The following is a 23644-nucleotide window of genomic DNA, read 5'->3' on the forward strand; positions in this document are numbered from 1 at the left end:
TGGGGTGAGCCGCCGCCTGGGAGAGCGCGGGGCTGCCGGGCGGCGGCGTCTTGGGTGGCGAGAACAAAGGGCCCCTGGCGGGAGCGGGCAGGAGCACCGCCGCTGCTCCGGGGTGCCAGCTCCCCAGAGCGGGGTGGGGGTAGCGGTGTTCATCCCGGTCTCCCCCGTTCGCCCTCCCTGAGGAGTGCGGCTGCAGCCTCCGCGGGGCCAGCTCCTGCCCCGCAGCCGCCTCCGCAACCTGTTGTGGCGCTGCCCGGTCGGGGGTGCCCGTGGGGCGGGCGGTGCTCCCCCGGGGGACACCCGGGGGGCGGGCGGGCTCGCGTGGAGCGGCGCGGGGTGGGCGCGGGCGGCCCGGGGCGAGCGGGACGCGAAGGCAGTGGGCGGGTGCGTTTGCCTTCGCCGTGGTTTCTGCCCCCAGAAAGTGTTAAGAACCAACTTCAAGCAGTTCAAATAGCTGGCGTAAATGAAATTCAATGAAAGAAAAGTATTTCCGCGCTGTTAAAGGTCTGTTCCCGCGAACCTCTTGTGTGGGAAAGATGTGGTCTGTTTCCAGGAGACTGACTGGGGCAGCTGTTCTGAAGCGTTTTGCAGTTTCGTGTTTATTTCATATGTAACCAAATGAAGCCGTATTGTCAGTATCAAATACAATATTCTCTTGTCAAGTTTAGAACTGAGCTGTAAAAAGTGATTTGGGCTGACGATAACTGGATAATCAAACCTTCAGTTGAATATTTGTTGGTTTAGAGATCTCTAAAGGCAGCTAACTTGTGCAGGGACAGTAAGCGAATAGAGTTTCCTTGTGCTGCTTCTGTAACCACCTTTGTTCATTTTTCAAGGTAAATGCTAGAGAAATGACAAATTTAATTTAAGATTACTAAGGTCCTGTGCTGCAAATGGCTTATCAACATGTCTGGTTGCTGGGTGATTGTTCCAAGACTGCCAGTTAGGCTTTGAAAACAGATTTTTAAATAAAGTCCATCACATTCATTATGATAATGCAGGAAATGCGTGGCTCACGAGGTTGGTTTTATGGAAGGAACAAGTGTACTTTAGTCCTGATTTTATTATTTCTTGTGTGGTGGTTTGCTGTGAGACTGAGGACGTAGGAGTAGTAGATATCCGTACTGTGAAGCGCATGATCAGCAATCTGAACTTTGAAAGCAAAGAGTAAAATCTGTGTGGCAAAGCAGCAAGTTTGTGATCTGAATGTGTGGTGGGTGACAGTGTTGAATTATTTAAGTTCTCAGTTTCTGCCGTTAACCACCCATCTTAATGTGCAAGTTTCTTAGCCTGTGTCTAGCTTTTGAAATAGGATGCAACACATCCGTGAATGTGAAGGGGTTAAAACAGCTTATGGCCAAAAATTAACACATAACTTCAGATCAAGAGATTTTTATATTCAGTTTAGTTACAGATATTCCCATTAGTCCTTTCCTTTGCACGTGGGTGTCCATGAATACATCTTGGCTGCATACTGGTTGGGGCTATTAGCAAAATAGTAAAAGCCACAGACAACATTTTATTCTCATTCGTGTTGCCCGTGAAAGTGTCAGTTTCTTGAAAATCAAAGTAGAAGCTGTCCCAAGTTGTACATTGTTTTTGGGTTGAGAGGTATGCAGGTATTTTTAATTTTATTTTTTTAAACTAAGTTCTGCTTTTGGATATGTGAGATAATTGTCATTGGCAAAAGCAGAGAAGACAGTCAAAGCTTGTGTCTATAAAGAGAAGGATCTGAGCTTGTGGGTAACGGAGAAGAAATGTTTTCCTCTTTGTGTCCACATAATGCAGGGCTGTGGGAAGATATGCCTAATGAAGATGATTATTGCTGTGGCTTTCCATAAATCCACTTGTAATGGAGGCTTTGTACAGTTACTTCTGAATCTGTACATTTAAAAACTGCAAATAGCGATAATGGAGTTGGCTAATAGCAGACTGTCAAGTAAGTGCAATCCTTGTGATAATGTTCAGTCATAGATCTCCATTTAAGCATTACTTTTAAGCAGAAAATGTTTCTTGTAGGTCATAGTATATGCAATTGGGAGGAAAAAACCCCAGAGTTGTTGCTGCCTGTTGTTGAATCCAGGTGATTCTAATTGGCCAAAGGGTGCTTTTTCTCTCCAACTTTTTATCAGATAGCAGGAGATGTACAATTCAGTAGATCACATTTGATGCAAATTTAGATAGTAGGAAGGAATACTAATAATAATCAGCTTTAAGAGACTGAAGAAGTTTACCTGAACAGTAAACCGGTGGCTGTATGCAAATTAAAACAGGGACTTGTGCCTGTTGAAGAATTGTAAACTTTCCTGTGAGGTGTTCGAGTGAGCTGAATGCCACGACATGATAGTCTGAGCTGATCTTGTTAGTGGTATTAATCAGAGCAAATCTTTCTGTTTCAGTGGTTTTGTAGTGCTTCTTAGAAACCATGGTTGAGAGTTAAATTACTCATGTCTGTTTTGCAACTTTAAAGGTAAGGTAAGACAGTAGGGAAAATTTTTAATGTGATGTGTTGCCCTAGTACAGAAGGATGTGAAATCATCTATTATTTTCAAGTAAAGCACTTGTAGTAGCTACTGGCTGTTTTATATAGTGTTCTGAATGAATGCAGTTTTTACTTACATAGCGAAGAAACAGCTTTTGAAGGAAACTGACAGGAGACTTGCTTATGTTTATGTTTGGAGCAATTCATTGAGAAATATTTGTGATGCTCTCCATCATTGCTTGCCCTCCTTTAAAAGCAATGCTTTGACTTTCATCTTTCATACAGTATGTGAAGGTTCCTTCTGTGGATTTACTTCTGCTCAAAATCTGACCATAAAAGTAAGTGTTGTTTCTACAGCTCTTAGTGCAGTGTTCAAACCCAAAATATATGCTTCCTTTCCAGTAAAAACTTGTAATTACATGGAGTGGCAGCGAACTGGAAAGTATTGCAAAACGTATGTAAGAATACTGTCGTACAAACTCTAAAACTGACGAATGACTCACTGCGCCAGTGCTATATCAAATTCTATCTATACACAAGGTTTAAATGACAAGTTTACTTTAGGCAGAGAATATGCAATTTTCTTGTACTCTTTCTTCATCTAATGTCAAGTGAGCTTAATGAAATGGTGCATGTGGGCATACAGGAGGTACCAGTTGTAGACCTTTAATGAGCAAGGGGAACAAGCACGGCTTGGCTCTATTTGTGAAGGTGATAGATGTAACTACTCCTACATTAAAATGAAGTTTTTAGTACTGATGCTTATTTTGAGACTTATATTTCTTTTAATTTGCCTAATTGTCATTTGTTTATGTGCATTTACTAACATTGGTTCAATTTTTGTTTTCTATGGGAGAGAGTACTTGGCTTTTTAGCAGTATACATGTTCATCTTTACATATTCATATTACTTGAATCTTTTTACTGGCAGTTTGGCAGCATTTTTGTGAACATAAAATTTGGGTCGCTGCCAAAATGAAAATGTTATAATGGTCAGCATAGGGAAGGGGCCCATGATCGTAGGTTAAAGAGGAAAAGGCCACTTTTCCACTGCAACAACACAGGTTTTATTCATGCCTTTGACACTGTCATTATGAGAACCTTCACAGAGCTTTGGAGAGCCGCCTCAAAAACCAAAACGTGTTAACAGATAGTAACATCCTGTGCTTGGAAAGGCTGTATGAGCTGGGAGAAGGACAAGAGTGAAGTGTGGGTATCAGGGTTGTGTGCTGCTGCACGGTGTGTCCCACGTGTATGTGTGTGTATCACCTCTGCAGGCTGGGGCATCTGATGGAATGTGGGGAGAATCCCAGCCTGCAAAACTAAGAAACCCAGTAACCACTCGATGCTAGGAGGAAGAGAAACCCAGTATTGGCTTGGCCCTAGATAGAGGACTTTAAGCTGTTCACAATCTCTTCTTGTAATTTCTCATTTAGCCATTCTGCCACAAAGCCCGTCCCCTGTGCTCTCTGTTAATCATCATCTTTCTGGGCACTGGGGAAGACGCCTTGGTCTTCGCTTTGTGTTGATCATGAGAGCTTTGTGACCAGCAAGTGTTTGCTGTCTGTAGGAAGGTCGAAGTCTCCTGGGACTGTGGAAGGAGGCCAAGTAGGGGAAGCTGGAGCACTTGCTGTTTAATGTCAGTGTGCACACAATGTTTATACACCTGTGCCTCAGCAGAAAAAAAGGGTGAAACAGGTCTTGCTTCTTCAAGGACTCTATTATCTGAGAACTCGATTCTGAAGATCGGAAATACAGAGATAAGTTAAGGTTTTTGGAGCAAAGGATGGAAGCAATGTTTATAAAAAGCTTGGTTGAGATGAAAATTGACAAAAGTACCTACTAATATCTGAGCACTGTACTCAGAGGAAGCTCTGTTTGGATGCTTTAATCAAGTGCAATCCACTGTGTAGCTGAAATAGAGCAATACCATTAATCTTTGAAGGAATAGGATGGTCCCATTCTTATTCTCGTCCTTTAGCAGGCATAGAAGCTTCCAGTTTACAACCTGTCCAAAAGACATTTATTTCTTGGCATGAAATTTCAGCTGCAGCTGGCAAGTGGGTAAGTACTTTCTTCCAGCGTTACTGAGAAAGAGGAATTATTTAGGTTGGCACAAGAAGTTTATAGTTTGGAGTTGTCACATGAAATTGAATGGAGGAAAAACATGAAGGCTGAGCATGTGGCATTGTTCTTTCAAAAGCAGTGCTGGAAATCTGGTCATCACTCGAAACCAAACAAAGCACACGTGTGCTTGACCATGGTGAGGAATTATCTATTGTTGGCTTCATGGGCTTCTCTTCCTTTTTTTTTCTTCCTCCTTGAAAGTGCTGTGTTTAACGCTGAATTGCATGTGTGTATACAAAGAATAACATCTGTTCTATTTTATGAGATCCACAGAGCAGGGTTGCTTTTCTATCCCTCCTGTGTATGGATTCTTCTCTCATGTGTCATCCTTGCTGCTTGAAGGCAGCCAGGCACTTTAGCTTTGCAATGTCCTTTCTCTCTGTAGGAGCAGGAAGTTATTCATGGGATGGTACTTGATTCTTTTGTTAGATTTCCTCACAAAATTAGATCTTACAGTGTTTTGGAAAAGTCGTCATTTTTCTAGAGAGTTTTCTGAGTAGGTAAAGAAGTGGGATGATCTGCATCTGTTTTTCTGGAGGAGTTTTGGTAATTGTTATATCAGTGTGTTAGATTTTCTTCTCCCTAGATGTATTTTGATAGGATGTTTAATGAGGAAGCTAAATTAGATCTGAGAAGTATGAAGAAGGCTAGTCTAGTGTTTAGATTTTAGGCTGTATATTTAAAAAAATATTGCGTTTCTGACTTTTTGTCTTGAAGAATAGCCATAGAAGTGGCAGAGGAGCCTTTTGGACACACTGAGTTAAGAACATTTTTAGGTGTTACATACTTCAAAGATGTGAGATTGGGGCAAAGGAGAAAAAAGTGACCTTGTTTTTAGATGGAGTTATTAACTTTTTACAAACCACTGTTTTCTTCAAATGCAAAGGAATTATGTTTGTTTATATCTTAAATAACATTTGTTTCACCAAATTTGATCAACGGTTTAGTTGTTGCAGAATCAATAACAATTCTGTTACCTTAAGGAAAAATCTGTAATTTATGAATGTACTGTCCATTGTATTTTAACTACTTGTACAACAGAATTTGCAAGATTACACAAATTGACTAGAAGATGCACAGAAAATCCAATAATACATTTATCATGTCAAAGTTCAGTGAAATATGAAGTATAATTACCATAAACAAAAAAAATTGGCCTCTTAAACCTATGAACTAGAAGGCGTGGAAATAATTTTGTAATATATATTCTCAGTGGTTTTGTTGAGACTGCTTTGGCACCACCAAAATTTCTTTACAGTCTGTGTATGCTAACGCCTGTGTTATGTGGTAAAAAAAAAGTTCTCGTAAACTTGTACTTAACCTCAGGATGAAGCATGTATTTTTGAGCATGAATTTTAGATCTTGAATGGCTTCTTGCTATAGCCTTGTTTGTGAATAGCTTCCCATTAATAAAATGCAGATTTGAAGAGTTACACTTGGGGACCACAAGTATTTCAGCAGATGTTTTGGTGTTACTCCTTCAATTCTGCCTCTTGACACAGAGGTAGGGTTATAAACTTTTGCAGGAAAGTTTTTCTCCTTTAGTACCTTTAGTATACTTGTGAGATTGGAGTTTGGCTAGCAACTCTTGTTGGCTTGTGTTTTTTTATGGATTCTACTGTGTCTTTGGATCCTGTAAAACTAAACTTGATGCTTTTGGTTAAGGTAATGTACTCATTTGCATAATGTACTCTTTTGGCTCGAAAAAGAAAAAAATATTTTAGAATAGGTTGTCAATTAGCCTCATTTCCTGGGGTCTGTCCCAGTGCAGAGGGCTCATTTTAACACAGATCAGTAAGTGCTGGATCCTGCTTCAGTCAGCCAGGACAAGACAGGGGGAGCTTGCAGAAGCCTGTGGCATGGCTATGATTTCAGCAGCTGTTTTTGGGTGGGTGCAAAGTGTAAATCTCTTATTTACAGCTGGATTTTGGATGAGACTGAAGCGAGTGTGGGCTCTCCTTGCCCCCATGTTGGTGCTGTCCTTAGCACGGAGGTGTTTCCGTCTTGCTTTGCTTTGCTTTGCCTTCTGTGCTGCTGATTTCCCTGGCTGGCCAGCTGTTTGGCCAAGGCTGTGGTGGCCAGGGGCACCTCTCACCTGTGCCCAGGAGAAATCCACAGAAGGTGCAGCGTGTGCACCTCCACGATGGAGCCCCAGCAGCTCTGTGGGAGCAGCTGATACTGCCAGTAACCCCTTGGCTCCTGCCTTGGCTCTTAGCTGAAACAGCTTCTTTGTAAACAAAATAAAATCAAGTGTACTGCTACAGCTTACCTCCATGCCAGTCTCTTTCTTATGGCTGTGGAAGAAATAAAGAGCATAATTAATTACAAAAAGGAGGAGTTCTGAAGTGTTGTGTGGCAGTCAGCTGTCATGCTCTTCCAGTGATCCCCCACGCTGCTGTCAGGAAGATGGGCATCCTTTAGGACACAGCAGTGTTTTGCTGAAGGGTGATCAAAGGCTTCTTCATTGGCCAGAACCATTAAGGTAGATGGGCAGACGTTTGTTTTAAAATGAGCTGCACAGAGTTGCTGGGATCAGCAGCTTGACTGCAGTGACAAAAAACATCTTCAGCATGCTAGAAATCGTGAATTGTTTTGTTTGCTCAGATCATTGAGTGTTCAGGGCAGGCACTGTGAGTTGTACAGTGTTAAAGAACGCATTACAAAGCAGTTGCATTGCTGGAAAGCATTTGTAAATGTTAGCTTGAATTAAAGGGATGTATTTTTTTCCCCTATTTAACTTTGAAGAGTTGAGCTTTGAAGACCAGTGATTTTTTGATGCTCTTAAATGTTGTCTACAAGGAGCAGGTAAGGGATCTCCTGACCTCCTGTTTTGCCCTTTCTTTTGTTTTCCCCCATGCTTTTCTTTGAGCTGATACTTTTGTGTTGGTTTTAGATGCAACAAGAAATGCAGACATTCTGGCTTTGGCATTTGAGTGATAGGATGGGCTGACATAACTCTGTAGGTTGTAAGTGGAATATAAGCTCTGGAATATTGGTTTTCTTAGTATCTGAAGGGAGTTATCAGGCTCTTGGATTTTTGTTGAACAGTGTAATTAAAATAAACACTATAATGCTGATCATTTATGTATTTTTGCCTGTAGGTAAAGTTTTAAATTGGAATTAACTATACTTTGGTGAAAGTGGATTTTTTTGGTGGTGGAGTTTTTTGTTTGTTTTTTTTTAATTATTATTATAATGTTGCCCGTTTAGAGTCTAGTGATGTTTCAGTGAGTGTATAAAAATATTGCCAGGCAGCTTTGTTTATATTTTTATTGTATATTGTAGTAACGATGTAATTACTGCTTTTAACAGAAATGCCTGAGTTGAGTATTTAATTCTGTCAGGCTCAAGCAGTCGCTGATGAGGTGATAAATGATAGGTTATGTGTAGAAGTGGATTTGCAATTATTTGCTGCTTTTGGGAAAAAAAAGATGCTTTGTTTCTGTCCAATGACTAATGTAGAAAATCAAAGTGGTGCACCAGATGCTTTTTTTCTGATGACTGTGGTGCAGTGTCTTTTTTTATACAGAGGAGGGTTTTGACTGAGTTTGTCTCTTGGTTTTTGAAGTTTCTCTTGCTTGTTAATGCAGCACTCTTCCACTCTGGACTTTTCTATGGACGGGCTTTATGGAAAAGCTCCTTTCCCAACCATTCATGCCTGTCTCAGCTCCCTGTCCATCAGGAGCTGGAGAGGCAACGACATTTTTACAGCACGGGCTGATCACTTCCTTTCATTTGTTTTTATTTCATAGAATTCAAGCAAGAATAAGTGTTTTGCTTTATTTGTTGATGTCTGATTAGGAATTAGTGGAAGAAACTGAATTGTGGGTGTGATTAACAGTAGTTTTTGTTTCTGGTGTATGAAAGGACTCATTGTCTGAGGCTTTTCCTCCATCGTGCTCTGCCTAATCCTGCTGAAATCACACGAACAACGGCAGCGCTTGAGGCTCCTTGTCTTGTTTTCCTGCGTACTTAATCATACAGCTGGAAGAATTCCCTCTTTCAGGGGATGGTTGTTTCTGGTGCTGAATCTGCCATCGTGTCATAGGGACCTTGCTGTTAAGGTGGGCATTAGTTTGAGGGGCCTGGGGAGGGGAGGGTCATTAATCTGAAGTGTGAAAACTGATCTAATTTGTGCTACATTTGGGTTTTTTATATATGGGCCTGATGGTTTTGTTAATGTTATCATCTACCTCTTTGCGGCTGTGGCTGAAGGAGGTGAGCTGCCTCATTCCAGCTTTCAGTTCCTCCCACCTTTCTGTTGGATCAACTTTCTATACTTGCTGTGTAGTATATCTGCAGGGAGGACGTTTAAAATTCCTCAGTATATGTTTTCAAAAGAAATTTTAAAAGTTTGAGGTTTGTAGAAATGAAGACATTTCTAAAGTACATATTAACTACACATAACAGACATGACTGATATTCTTTCAGGAAAAACCCAGAAGAAACACAATACCCCACCCCATGAACAGCCTTTCTTTGCCTCTGAATCAGGTTGTCATTCCAAGGTCTTAGAGTGATTTAAAAATATAAAAAAGACTCCCCTGAGGAATCTATTAAAAATTATTTGGTTCACTGAACATTCAGTGCACGTTCAGTCTTGGAATCCATTACATGCCTGTAGAAAGACTTTAAACATCCTCTTTGGCAAAGTTGGTCTGAGTTGTGTCCCTTTGGCAGGTGGGTGTGAGGGAATTTCATTGCTTTATTTTCAAAACAGAAGTGTGTGGAATTAATATTGATTTTTATTATAGCTGCTTGCTAGTGCCACTGTATCCAGAGGTCACATGTCAGGTCTGCTTTTGTAGTGACAATTTTCCCTCTCCCTTTAGTTGAAGTCTGTAGTTGTGGAGCTCTGGAAATAATTGGGAAATGCTGGGTGTTTTTTTTTTTTTCTTTGAATTCAATTTGTAAAGCTTTATTACCTAAAATTAAATTCTTATCAGGTTGAAATGGTGCATAAATTCTTGTTGAATGGAGACAAATGCTATTAGAAATCAGTGAAACTAAGCTATATTTTAATCCTAGGTTTATTTTAATTTCTATTGTCATACACTGAAAATACTTTGCATCTGCTTTGTCCATCCATTTTGGCAGGTTTTTGTTCTGATGAGTTTTAATGGTTAAGTCTGGGAAAGATGTGTTAGAGTCCCACTTACAGTGCAGTTGTGTGCTGTGACATGGGTTATATTTCCAGGTACCTAGTGTAGGTGTTGTCAGTTCCCATCAGCATGTGCTGCTTTTGTGTGCTGAAGAGAGTTGTCATATTATTCAGCAAAATTGCTTTTTTTTAAAAAGAACTTTTCCATGTTTTCAGCTCATGATGGAGAGCTCTGGTGTCTCTTTGTTAGGTTTTATGTGCAGATATTCACAGTAGCTTGCAGCTTGGTAGTTTCTCAGAGTCTAAAGTCAGGTAAGGACTTAAAGGAAACACAAATAATGGGCAATCCCTCCGGATATGCAAGTTTATTTGATTAACCCATGTGACCTGCAGCACTGGAGAGCAGTTAAATATTTGGACAGTCAGCAGTCCTGTTAGTCATGTTTCATTAGGTGACGGCCTCCTCCATTTCGGGGCTGCTCAGTTTTGCTGCCGTTGCCAAGTCTTGTGAGATGCTGAAAGGGAGCCATGTGTGGGGGCACGGCGGGTGCTTCTGGGGCTGAGGCTGGGCCAGGCTGCCAGGAGGAGCTGGGATGTGTGTCACTGCAGCAGCATCATCTGCACTGGGATGGCAGTCAGGGGCAAGGGAAAAAATTGTTAATTGCGCATTGTCAACGCCGCAAAGGTTAGCTGGTAGATAAAAGTTACCAACCTGGGCAGAAATAGCAGTGCTGCCCTGAGAAGTGTAAAAGACTTGTCAAAACCTAATCTAATCTCCTGCATTAACTGTATATTGTAATAATGGATAAATGAATTTCCAGCAAGCTGAGATAGTCCAATTTTAATAACTTCTGAGAAGATCAAAGGGAAGTATTGTGCTGGAAGAGGCATATCACGGCTATCCAAATTTCTTTCCATGGAACTGTTTTTAATTTTATGTGAGTGTATACTAATGGTTTAAAAACTCATTTGCCTCCTTGTCAGCAGCTTGACCGGTATTTTAATACAAAGGACGTGTTATTATCTTGAACTGGTCTTGTTTTTCAATGTATGTAGCAGCCAGCTGGAAAATTGTTTGACTTTTTAACTGCTGTGGTTTTGATGCAGTGTCTAATGTAAGAAAGTAAAATTTATTTAAAATCAGTGACGCTTTTAATGGTTGTGTTTCCATTTAGATTCAAGGGGATAGGAGCAGATATTTATGCTGAAGCACTCAGCCTTCTCCATTTTCTAAAGATCTGTGGTAATTCTCTGTATTAGAGCTAGGTAAAATTCCTGTACTTAAAATCTGAGGAAAGTAAGTAGGAAACAGCTGCATTTTAACTCAGTACATTTCTGGATGCATTGCTGAAATCACAAGTCTAGTAAATTTTATGGGTGAAAAACCTAGTACAAAAAAAGCCCAAACAAACCCCACTGGGATTCAAATGTGGTTTTAAAAATTATGATAGTGCCTTTTTGTCTGTTCTAGCAAGAAAAGAGTATGATTATAGTGTGTTTTCATTATAAAGGTTTTGTGAGTGACTAGACGGGATTCAGCTCAAATTCCTGACTTTGGAGTGTCCAAATTGTGCATAATTAACTTAAAAGTCAGCTTTTTGGAGACTCAAATGTTTCACAGGGAAATTAATGAGAAATGTAGTGTAATGTACTGCTCTTTTCAGTATGGTTTTCTCACCTGAAATTACCGAGTTATAAATATTTTAAATGGAAAATGGTTCTGAAATGAGCTAGGAACAAGTATTCTCCTGTATTTTTGGTCTCAAAGTGAAAAAGGCTTTGATTAATAGAGCCACTGCATTAGTTTTTATGGTAGTTTGCTGTGACACAAATGTAGTTTCTAGGTGTGCTTAAAAGGTGTGAGTTTGGCAAAGTTTCTGCCCCTTCTTTTCACCTAATTGCTTTATGAGTTTGCATATAATCTTGTTAATTAAATTGTTTTCGCATGATTGCTGAAGCATCTCAGAATGGGTAAAAAGTGCTCTTTATGGACCAAAGTGTTGATGGTTTGCTGTCAGCTGTGTGGAGGGTGTTGGGTGCTGCTGTTAGAGGGGGCAGCTCCCACCTGGGGCAATGCAGTTGTGTGAACTATTGGAAAGGAGAGCGGAATTGTTTGGTGTGGTGTGAAATAACTTGCACAGGTCAGTTTTGCAGTGCCGCTTTCTGTGTGCATTGGCAGGAGTAACAGATGTGTTTGCAGAGTGGCTTTCTCTGCTGATGGTGTGCGAAGGGCTGGTGCTCTTGCCTTGGTGGGAGGGGATGACGCCAGGTCTCGGTCAGGTTGGCGCTGCCTTCTGACACTGCTCAGAAGGGTTGGCTCGTTCTAACCAGCTATGGGTAAGTGGGAGTGAATGACTTCACAGGAGGCCTAAGGGTAAAGCAGGTGTCACTGTGAAGGTAACTCCAGGAGACTGATCCAGGCCCACCACAGGGCTCAGTTTTCTGAGCTCTGGCTGTGACCTTGGATGTGCGTGGGTGAACTATGAGAGCTACTGACAAGTTACAGGAATCCTGGGTGGATGCGTGGCCTCTCACTTTGTTTAATAGTGGATTTTTTTTCTTTTTTGAGGGGGGACAGAGACGCAGCTGAGAGTTCCCAGCTACAACGCTTTTCAGTTCCTTATTTGAAAGTGTTTTAAACAAGGGACATCAGAAGCTGAGATACAAAGCAACCTTTTGAAGTTAAAAGTGGGTCTGCATGAAAATGAACTGCTTGTCTGTGAAAAGAGTCAAGTGTGAAAGGATAGGATGGTTTCACTAAATGAATTTGATAGTCTGAATAAGTGTGGTGAGGCAGAGAGGAGAATCTGGAAAGGTCAGGACTGAGCATGTGACTCTAGATGAGGCAGTGGAAAGACATGAAAGGAATTGTGTGGAAATGCCTTGGTTTACTTTTTTTTAAACTCAGAAGTGATTTATTTATTTTAGTGAAGGTGGTTATAAAAAGGGAACTTTAGAGGCTTGCTGCAGAGAAGCAGGCAATCTGATTCCTTTGGGATCTTGTACCTTTTTCATTGAGCCATTGTGTGGTTTCAAATAACTAGCAGATCAAAGCCTAAAGGAACTCCTTGTTACATGTGCAGTTGCATTTGTAGGATTTCTCTGTCCTGCATGCTTACTGCAGTTGAGTGCTTCAGCAGCTTTTTGTCCCAAGTAGGTTTCATTTTATTGCTGTCTTGTTTTCAGTGATTCGTATAACTTGGAGCTTTTTACTCAAAGAATTTATGACATTTATTTTCTAGGTTCCTGATATTGCTTAAAAGTAAAGTGTGAGATATCTGCATTTGATATAGATAAATGTGAAATGATTTGCACTATTAGCAGGAAACTGAACTTCTTGTACAAAGTTATGGACTCCTGGTTAACTGTCCCTGTTCATGGGGTCTTGAGACCCACAGTACTTCTGTCATGTCATCAGCTCTGTGCTTAGGAGTGATTAGAGAAAGCATATCAAGTCCTATGAAATGCTGTGATAAAATAAAAAATAAGATACAGAACATTATTATGCCTTGTCCAAATCTATGGTTTGTCCATGCATTAGATTGTAGTTAATCTCCCTTTCATATCAAGATACAGGGCAGCTAGAGGAACTGAGGGGAAAAGCGACATGAGTTGTCAGAGACCTGGGATGGCTTCCATGTGACTGGGAAAGGTATGGTTGAGGAAAGATGTCACAGAGGTCCATGAAATCGTGACTGGCTTGAAGAGAGTTTGGCTATTTTATCTCCTTTATTCAGTGTGTAAGAACCAAGAAAAAGTCAGAAAAATTTTGATGAGTCAAGTTCATCCTGGCAGGAGGAAGTCATTCTTCATGCACCTAGAACTTTCTGCGTGTTCTTTAGGCAGTAAGCCTGGAGAACTCCTGGGGAAGGTCTTCTGGGGACTACCTGGTAGACAAATGCAAGTTCAAGAAAATCTCTTCCAGTGAAAGTATTGAAGGCCGCAGATGTGCTTGGGGGAAGTGCAGATGTGCTCATCCTGTTCTTGCTCCTCTCCAGGGCTGTGCTGGGAGGGTGTGTTGGAGACAGGTACTGGGCTACCAGGGCTTGTGGTGTGACTCAGCACGTCTTCATCTTTATGTCCTGTGCTTTGCCATGAACTCCATGAACATTGTGTCCTCAGTTAGCTTAACACAGGGCAAGCCCTCTGCAGTAAAGCCTCTACTGTGGAACTTATTTTATTGGGAAATAGCAATAAATAGTTAAGCTGCAGCTGGCAAAAGCTGAACGCAAGAAGGGGGAGTTGCTACTTTCCCATTTGTGCTCCCGGTTGCTGTGGCTTACTTTATGCTATTTTGGTGTCAGTGCCATTTCACTGAAGCAGCAAAAAATTAACTTCAGGGGGAAGAGCTTAATAGCTTTCTGCTGGTTAGTGGATTAAAGCAGTTCAGAGGTGCAGTAAATGCTGCAGGGAGTGGGACTGTACAGCCCCAGAGAAGGCAGCAAGATATTTTCATTTTTACCATTAGTAAGCCATGAGATAGTTTGGATGTGGCACAGCCCACCCATCTCCCAGATGCACAGTCTTCACATGACTATGCTGACTCTGGTGATTTTTAAGCTAACTCGTGGAAGGCTACAGCCCAGTAACACAAAACTATCAAATTCTGTTGCAGCCCTTCAATTTTTCAGCAAGCTTAAGTAGATCACAAATGGTGCTTGAGTAGGGCTCCATGCCAGTATGGATGATGGCAGCAGTGCCCAAACAGGCATGAGCAGTCCTTTCTGCAGGGGTGGTAACCTCCCTTGCAGAACCAGACTGCTGCTGATGGAAGGGCGGATCTGCCTCCTACAGTGTGGTGGTGACTGTGTTGCCTTTTCTTCTCCAGAGCACATAAAAAGGGTTGTTACCTGTCCCAGGAACCTTGGGGTGCTCTGGAGAGAAGAGAGCCTACCAAAGTGTGCAGGTGGGCAGAAGTTATTTACTCACTTTTGCACTGAGGAAGTTTCCCAAAAGCGACTGGAAAAAGGGAAGGTGGTGGGAATTAGATCTGGAGCAGAGCCTCTTCCTTAGTTTATGCGAGTGACAGTGTGGAGATGTGGCTTGCCCAGGGAATAGCACAAAGCTAAGTTTTTCTGCTTCTGTGAAAGTGGATTGTTTTCTGTCCTGTTGGAAGGAGTGCTTTTGTGCACAAAATGCTGATCTAGGTCTTAACACATTATTAATGTGTGCAAAAGAGCAGTGTTTGCAGATGTGCCCAGTTGTTTTAAAAACAGATGGATCATGCCTAATGTCTCATCCTTTTGATATCAGAACCCCCCCAAAAGGCGGTGATCTTCAGGACCTTTTATTTAATTGGATAAGTAGCAAAAGAAGATTACTATCCAAAATGAAAGAGATCTGCTGAAGGGAGTTACCTTGTGAATGTCAAAGACACCTATGAGCAGTAATGATGTAGGATAAAGATTTGTGTTTGAATTCTTCTAAGAGAACTAACAGTTGAAACTGATGGAAAAAATGTATTTACTTTTTAAAAATATATTACAATATTAATAACTTCCCACTATTCTGCAAATATCTTCATCTTTCTAGTTAGATTGTTCTACATTACTTATTCCAAAAGAGATTTGCTCTACTGCTTCTATCTAGTGCTACATGTCAAAATAATTTTTCTTTCGTGGACAGGCCAGCAAAATGTCATGTAGACTTTTTTTTCCATGATCATTTCAGTACAGGCAGGTCAGCAGCACTTTATACAGGACTAGAAAATTTCCCTGCTTCTGCAAGGCTGTGTAAATAGGTACATCTGGCCTACTTTTCAACACTTTTGTAGTGTTTTAGATCCTCACAAACTTTAATTTTGTGTTTTTTAGAAAGCTCTACAATTCATTTTTAAAGCAGTGGTAATTCAGTGTGTCTAACTAGCTGAAGATCATTAATGGCTTCTCATTTCAGTATAGTTATGCAGTAAAACTCGTTCTGGGGTGATGTTATTAAATAATTCACTTATTTTCCTCAACTTTTTTCTCATCGCCTAGCTTTTAAAATCTTTGCTGAAATGTTAACATAATTGAAATCTTAACATAATTTCTTCTTTAAAGGTTAATTCCATTAGTGTGTAGTTCATGGAGGAAAATGCTCTATTATGGGTGAAACATACATAACTTTTATGATGGATTGTGAAAGCATCAATATGAATATAGGCAGGAGTGGTGGTAGATAATATCTGTAGAAAAGTAGCCCATTTTGTTTAGCTTTTGGAGTGTATGTGTTAGGATTGTGGATATTAAGGTAGGTAAAACAGGCTACATAAATGGAAAGGTGTTTAGAGTGGTGAAAAATAGAAACATCTTGATGCACATCTTTTTTGAATTATTTTGATCATAGTCACAAAAGCTTTCAAAATCTACACTGTTTAGTGAAGGGAGTGGGTTGTACTGTGACTCTGACAACCATTTCTTCTGAGAGAAAATTGCTCCCTAAATTTCTCCCACAGCCACTTTTTTGCAGGGGATATGGCCTGGAGTCATGGTGTGCTTAGTCACCTGTTTTGCGTCCTCAACCTGATTTTAGCTTGAGGTTTCTACTGGATTGTTTCATCATTTTGGGACCTGGTGTGTGTTGAATGATTTGCAATACAGTAACTTCTTCCACATTGCCTGATAGACCTCTTTATTTTACTCCTTGGTGCACTGCCAGAAATAATAATTAAATCCAAGCCTTTAACAGCATTTTATTGAGGGCAGATTTGAACAGAGATCTGATGAGATCTTTGTTCTTTTAGGATCATTGTGTTTTTTGGATGTTATCCAAACATGTTTAACGGTCTTCAGTCCCATTTTTCCTGGGTGCAAGGAAGAAATTGCCATTTCCTTGAGCTTGGTGACAGTTTGCCTGGCGGTGGTTATCAGCCTGCCAGGAATCTTACGTGGGTCTGTGCTCTCTCCATTGTCCTCAGTCAGTTCCCACTGGATGTGGTTGAAGGCACTTTGCTGTCCTTGCTGGTGGGGTGTGACTTTCCTCGTGCTGTGTCTCTGAGCATCGCGCTGTGTCACCCCACGGAGATGTTGGGCTCAGGCAGCCAGCTCCTTACTGTGAGCCTGGGAGAGCTCTGCGCCCACAGGAGAGGCAGTCTTTTTTACAGATCAGTGTCCCAAGCCTCTCTCACCTTGAGGCCAGGCCTGACTTGTGCTGGAGCAGGGTAATGAGCCTGTGCACCTTGTGGGCAGAAGCTGTGTGCGGTGTTAGGAGGGCTTTGCTTGGCCGGGCAACCAGACCCTGTGGGTGAACCTCAAGGCTGGCTGTCCTGGTGCCCAGAGCTCTGCTACCTTGGGTTGACAGTTCCTTCCAAGTTACATCAATTCTTACTTACCAGTTTCTTCACCAGGTTTGTTCTTTTCTGTGCTCCAGGGAGTTGCAGCTGTAGTGCTTGACACTGGATTTCACGGCTGCCGCTTTCCACCTGTATTGCTCAGTTCTAACTGTTTGTAGCTGCCAGTGATTTGCTGCAAAGAATGCTGTGGAAAATGAAACATTACCCAGTTGTATATTTCTTTATTGTAGCTTGGAAAACACCATTTGAGTTATTCATAATACGTAGGAAAATATTTATAGTTCTTGAAATGTTTGTAAATGTGGTGCAGACAACAATATAGGAAATGTCTTAAGCCATGTGAAATGTTTTAATTTATGTGAAACTGCTCCCAATATAAATTTTTGGTCTTATAAATACAGAAGACTGACTCAGTGTAGTTCAATCAATGTTACTAATTTTTAAAGTAATAAAAATAGTATTTGATATACCTCCAAATTTGCCAAAATGCTTCAGTTGAAACAGAAGTTCTTCAGATCTCAAACTCCAGTAACATTCTCTTTATGTAGGAGCTTTGCAACGGGAATTCAAAGAGCTGTTGGAAAGGTGGACAGTGATCATCTGTGCCTAGGAAGATTTCACGTAAAGAGAAGCTGAACTCTTGGTTCAAAAAAAGACAAATCAGAAAGAGCGTAAAAAGTCTAGAATGTAATAAATTATTTAGGGAATCTAGGTCATCAGACTGTTCTTGAATTGTCAGATAGATAAAAGGGAAATCTGAAACGCTTTGAGATTGGTCAATTCAAGATGGGTGAGATGAAAATCCTTCTTGTGATGTGTTCAGGAAGACCATAGCAGGCACTTGTATGAGAAGTCATTTTTTGAAGTTCAGAAGGTTGGATGTTTGTACAGGTACTGGGATTTGTGATAACATTTAAAGGCTGTACCTTTATTTTGTTTGAGCAATCCCTGTTAAAACACTAGGATGAAGCTGAACTGGACCTTTGTTGGAGGTTCCTGCATCTTCCCCCAAGCCCTGCAGTGCCTCAGTAACAGATTGGTGGTGGCTGGGTGGGCTTCAAGGTAGATCCCGCCTTGCTTGTAGCATCCTCTGAGGCTGGACATCTTGTGCACCTCTGTGAAATCAGCAAAGTGCACTTTGTACACTGCTGTGTAAGTAAAAATGAGTCAGAGGACATGACCTTCCTGTGGGAAACTGACAGATTGTGTCAACTATTTGATTGGCTTTTTATCTGTAGGTATAACTGTAATGGATTTTAATATTTAGATTAATATTGGTATCTGCTGTGATTTCTGCTGAGTTGGTGCAGAGATTACCACTGACTTCTGTGGACATAGGTCAAATCCCTTAAAAGCAATCCTTATATCCTGTGTTACCTTATTTTTTGAACCAAAATATGCTAAATGGTAAGCAGAAATCTTGTATTTAGCTAATCCAGAAGGAATTACCCAATTACCATGATCCCAAAAGTTTGCCCAAAAGTCTTGCCCAGACAGGAGTATTTTTAGCAGTCTCTGTCCCTAAAGCAGGTCAAATATCTATGTGTTCTTTTTAGCTACAGGTTACTACTAAAATTTACTTTGTTTTGGGAACACTTCATTCATTTCTCAGAACTGGGGTAATTGCTGAAGGTCATCTCAGAGGAAAAAACTGTTTCTAAACCTTGAAGCTTAACCTTGGGAATAGTGATGGCAAAAACTCAGTGTGCCAGGCAGAACTGAGGTTGCAGTTACCCTGACAGAAACTGTTGCAGCAAGTGGTGATTGAATAGGAATGACAGGAGAAAATACAGGATTTGAAATCCTGTGGTTGATGCATTGTTATGTTGATACATTGAAAACCCATGTATCAGATAATTAGTGTTCTTTGTCCTCAAATGACAAAATGGAGTTGTACAGATTTAACTTACCTGCAGCTATTGAAAAATTTGATGAAAAAAAATTGTCATTTTTGTGATTGCAGAACAGCAAATTGGTCTTTAAATGGATACATTGCTGGGGAGAATATGCATTTCTTTAAAATATTTTGTCTAATCCACAGTTCAAATAATATATTTAGAACTAGCGTCCAAAAAATTCTCAGTGAAAATTGGAATATTTCTGGCAACGTTGCCACCCTTATGTTCATTCCTCGTCTGTCTGTGCAGAAGTAACCTGAAAAGCATCTTCTATTTGAGAAAAACACCAGCTATAAGATCACAGGACTGCAGCCCTGTCAGTGCCAAACCGATGGCAGAACCTCTGTGTTGCAATAGGAGTGTTCAATAAACATCACCTGGCGAAGTTGTTTAAAAGTTGTAGAGTTTGTGAGTTCTAAAATCTCGGTGTTAAATGCACTTGCAGTGTTCTCTGAATAATGCATGTTCCTAAAGTGATCTGTGCTGTGGGGAGATGGGCTGGCTAGTCAAGCAGTGTGTAAAGGAATGGGAAAACAAAGCAGACGCTGCAACTCAGCTTTTAGTTACATTGCATTTTTTCTTTAAAACACTTGAGTGAAGTTTGTATGCTGCAGCAGTGAAAGAAAACTAGAGCTCTTGCCCTACGAAGTTTACAACTAGGTAGTGAAAGTCTTGTGACATGTCTGTACTAAATGCTGGGGTGGTATTCTTCTGTTTTGACCAATTATTTGCATTTGTGTTTATTGATATATATCACTGTTCAAGGAAAAGATGTACGTTTTGCATGGAGAGGGCTGATCCTTGACACTGTAGAAGGAGTTGAGTTTTGTGCCTGGTGTTTTTTCAGCCTCTGTCCCAGTGGTGAGGGACGTGCAGTTCCACTACACTCATGTTGCTTTGGGTTTTTTTAAGGAAAGCTAGAAATACATGCTGTGTTAAGATAAAGCAGTTGTCATAAAAAGAAAAAAAGTCAGATTTTAATACTGTGTATGTATTTGTTGCTCATGTCTTCTGCAAACAAAAGGAGGTTTACTTTCCTCTTCCTCGATATTGTTATGTTATGGAAGTTGTGCTTAGGAGAAAACAAATATTTACCTAATCATATGCTGAGAAATTAATGACCTTCAGCCAACTTGAGAGCCACCTGAACTCATTGTCTGGCCCGGTATTGAGTTGCTTTGCACTACCTATATATTCTGACCTTTCCAGGTCTGCGCAGAGGTGTTTGCAGAACAAGCTCATGGTATTTTCTGTGGGAGACCCTTAAGCACATCTTCAGCTTTCTGCTGCTAATCTCATTTGTGGGAGTGAACTCTTCTTAAGTGGTCGTTTAAGTCTCTCTTGTGAGTCTGCTTGTAATATTGGGGCTTTAGAAAGGCTGTTAGAAGAAAGCTTTCAGACACTAACCCCTGTTTTCCTTTTTAAACATGTCCTTGTACTACCACATACTAGTCTAAATAAGGCTTGTCTTATCCCAGTGGTATTTGCATTCATTTTATAACTGCAGACTTGTCTGATTATGTTGCTTGCTACCCAAAGTGGGCATATTTAGCTGCTGCATCCCTTTTGCTTGATGTGGCTTTTTTTTTTTTTTGCATGTGCAGTCAAGGTTTCATTAATCTTTCTTGCTACCAGATCACACTGCAAACCTTGTAAGAATTTCTTGGCTCCTCAGTTTGTCACTCCCACTGAATATTTCTTTCAGATTATTTTCCTGTTGGATGTCTTCGCTGCACTTTCCCAAGGAGAACCTTATTTTTAATTGCCTGCTTCTCAACTTTCTCTGTCCTCGCTGGGGCTTGCAGCTCCTAAATTTAGTATCATCCACAGATTTCAAGAACACACATTTTACTCCTGTTCTGCATGATTAACTAAGATTTTTAGGAGAATGTGTTAGAAAATTCCTTGCATCCTTGAGAGATGCTTCTAAAGTTTCAGTATATGATTTTCATTTTCTTTTGAAGTTTGTTTTTTTTTGTACGATGTTCTGTCCACATCAAAACTGGTTTCTCAAATAATTTTGAAACTGTATAATATGATACAGTCAAGTGGTTTACTGACATCCAAGCATATTTTTTCCGCTCTGTGCTTGCTATGGACTACAATTCTCTATAAAAGTGATGGGCTGCGTCAGATTTTGCACATATTCTATAAGCCCCATTTTTCATTTTGGTTGAGAGAAGATAATAATCTTGGAGGAGTCTCAGGGGCTTGGTTTCTCCTATCTTAATAAAACTATTATTTTTTGAGAAGTTGAATTTGCTTCGTTATATAATTTCCTTATGTTTTTCTTCTGTGAAGTTGAGGTCTAAATATGTTTTTCATCTCTAGATATTCCATAAAGGAATTAGTGTTTATATCTACTAAGCTTCTTTGCTAATTTGTCTTCAACGGCTCAACTCCATTGTATCATTTATTCCAGGGAGTGGCTCTGATACCTATGTCTACATTTCCTAAGGCATTTATTTGTAATTATTAATGCCCATTTGTAATGGCTATCAATTGGTACTTTACTGAGGTAATACAGATAAAAGCAGGGAATTGCAATTGTGGGTATTGCCAGGAGTGCTTGCTGAGAAGAGCTGTCTGTCATAATTCCGATTTCTCTGGGGTTTTTTGTATGTTTCTCACTGAAGGTGTCTAAAATGTTGAGTTTTTGTGGTACTGCTCCTATCTGTTGCAGCTAAGTGTCTGTATGTGGGTATATATATAAAAATGTTTTATAAGTTCATAATTGCATTCTAATTGTTTAGCCTTTCTTTTATTTTCCCTTTTAGATTTTGAAAGGTGGTCAGTGTGGCCAGCTACTTGGGTTTTAATACCTTCTCCTTCATCATTTATTAATGGCCCAGACTATCCTTGTAATGGTCACAAAGCATTAGCTTGTTTTGGCTTTTATGCTGTGCTTATCTTTCCCTGCAGGCGGTAACTGGCTTTCTAATTCTTGTCAGGGTGTCCTCCCCTTCTCTCACTGGGACACAAATCTGGTAGTCTCCCTACCTGTGGGATGGAATCTACAGTGATCACATCTTGGTTCTTGTGTCCTTGCCTTTGAGCAGGACTGGACTTCTTGTACTTCCAGGTTATTCTGTAAATATCACGAGGTTGTATTGGAATGTATTAAGTTGTATTAGAATTTAGAATGTGGTTTCTAAATTTTTTCTTTCACCTTCACACTCTTAATCCTTTTTTCAGCCAGACCTTATTCTGCTTTTAATGCTACATGGCTTTTGTTCCTCAAATGAAACTCTAGGACTGGAAACTCTAGGTGTGATGAACACCTTAAATGGTAATTCCCAGTTCACCTGTGTGCCAGATCTGTATAATTATTTACCACTAAAACTTGTGTTTTCTTGCATCACCATAACTTGCTGTTGTTGGCAGGGAGCTGGTTCCAGACAGTTCCCCTTCTTAGGAGTGCTCTCTTAGGTCTATTTGCTGTGCTTTGTGGGCTGTTGCTGCCTAATTTGTGTGTATGCGTGTTAAGCACCAAGAAGCCAATCTAATGGAAGTCCTTCTGGGTGAGTGGTTGTGCTGTAGGTGTTCTGTTGTTTGGGCCAGGAATGTTTTGTCATCTCCCATCACCCAGGCCAGAAGCCTGCTACAAACATTGGTACTCCTGCTCTTTTCTTCTCCCTACTGCTCATGCCTTGCTTTCTCTCTCGCATTCTTTCCTTAAACCAGCCACCTTCTGTGTCTACAGTTTTTGTTCCTTTGTAGTTGGGTAGAACTGCTTCACCTTCCTTTTGTAGCTCAGATTTCTTTTGATAGCTGAGTGCTGTAGTCTTGCTTAGTCATAATATATTTCATTGCAGTTCTCGTTTGTATCAGCTCTCTGAGTTCTGCTGCTTTCTGGGTTACTACCTTTTATTGGATACACGTGCTGGCTTACATTTTTCTGCTTTGTGTTTTTATGGTTGAAACTGATATTTTTTTTTTTACTTTCCTACCTTAATATATAGTCTCATAGTCTCTGATGGTAGCTTTCTATTTTGTAGACTCTCCCAGAAAATGTAATTGCAAGGTTTATTCCTGTCTCTATATTAAATAAGATACTTAATACAGCCAGACAAAATTCTAATCCCTGTGGCAATGTACTGAACATATTTGTTGGTGTGTAGCATAGCTAACTATTTTAGTCCTTCAGCCATTCTTCAAACCACATCATGGGCTTGGTAGTTACAGTCATGCTGCTTTGGAGCTATGTTTTGGGGAGAAGATCCTCTCCCTTTGTCCCTACCAATATTAAAGAGCATTTTATATGGTGATACACACTTGAGCATGACAGTGAACATACAGGTTTGCAATTTTCTTGCTTTTTGGGTTTTTGTGTATGTGTGTGTGAAGTGCAAGGCTTGGTAGCCTCGAGTTAAAAACTTCTGGTTTCTTTGGGCCAACACGCAGCCTCCAGGCATTTTCTGGCTGACCTTATATACCGAAAATGACCAAGAGTGTTCTGCTGTTCATAGTTAACCTCTTTTGGTGGTTGCTTTTCCTTTTAAGAAAAAACACTATGCAGTCATGAAAATACAGAAGTGGTAAAAGAAAGGGTTGTGATAAATAGGAGAAGGCTGTATTGCTTCTGCTGTCTGAGGATGCACAAAGTGCAGTGGCACTGACCTGCTTGTGCCCAGGGGCAGCTTGCAGTCTGAACTTCCCTCTTTTAAGAAGAAATAAAAATTACCAATTTTTGTTCAGTAAGAGAGAATAAAGGAAATTTATTGTTAGATGAAGTGGATCACAGGCTAATTTTGTGTGGAAAAT

General features: G+C 40.4%; 1 protein-coding gene across 5 annotated transcripts in view; it reads left to right on the forward strand.

The window, feature by feature from the left end:
• PTPRF (protein tyrosine phosphatase receptor type F) overlaps positions 1–23644 on the forward strand; it is a 374428-nt gene that overhangs the window by 703 nt on the left and 350081 nt on the right. Inside the window, exon 2 of one of the 5 annotated variants that reach the window (XM_059477804.1) lies at positions 4466–4545. The exons of the other annotated variants lie outside the window; for them this stretch is intronic. The gene's annotated coding sequence lies outside the window, so the exon portion shown is untranslated. The remainder of the gene's footprint in view (positions 1–4465; positions 4546–23644) is intronic. 5 annotated transcript variants of the gene reach the window in all.

The sequence above is a fragment of the Ammospiza nelsoni genome, chromosome 9 (genome assembly GCF_027579445.1).
Source record: "Ammospiza nelsoni isolate bAmmNel1 chromosome 9, bAmmNel1.pri, whole genome shotgun sequence".
Classification (NCBI taxonomy): domain Eukaryota; kingdom Metazoa; phylum Chordata; class Aves; order Passeriformes; family Passerellidae; genus Ammospiza; species Ammospiza nelsoni.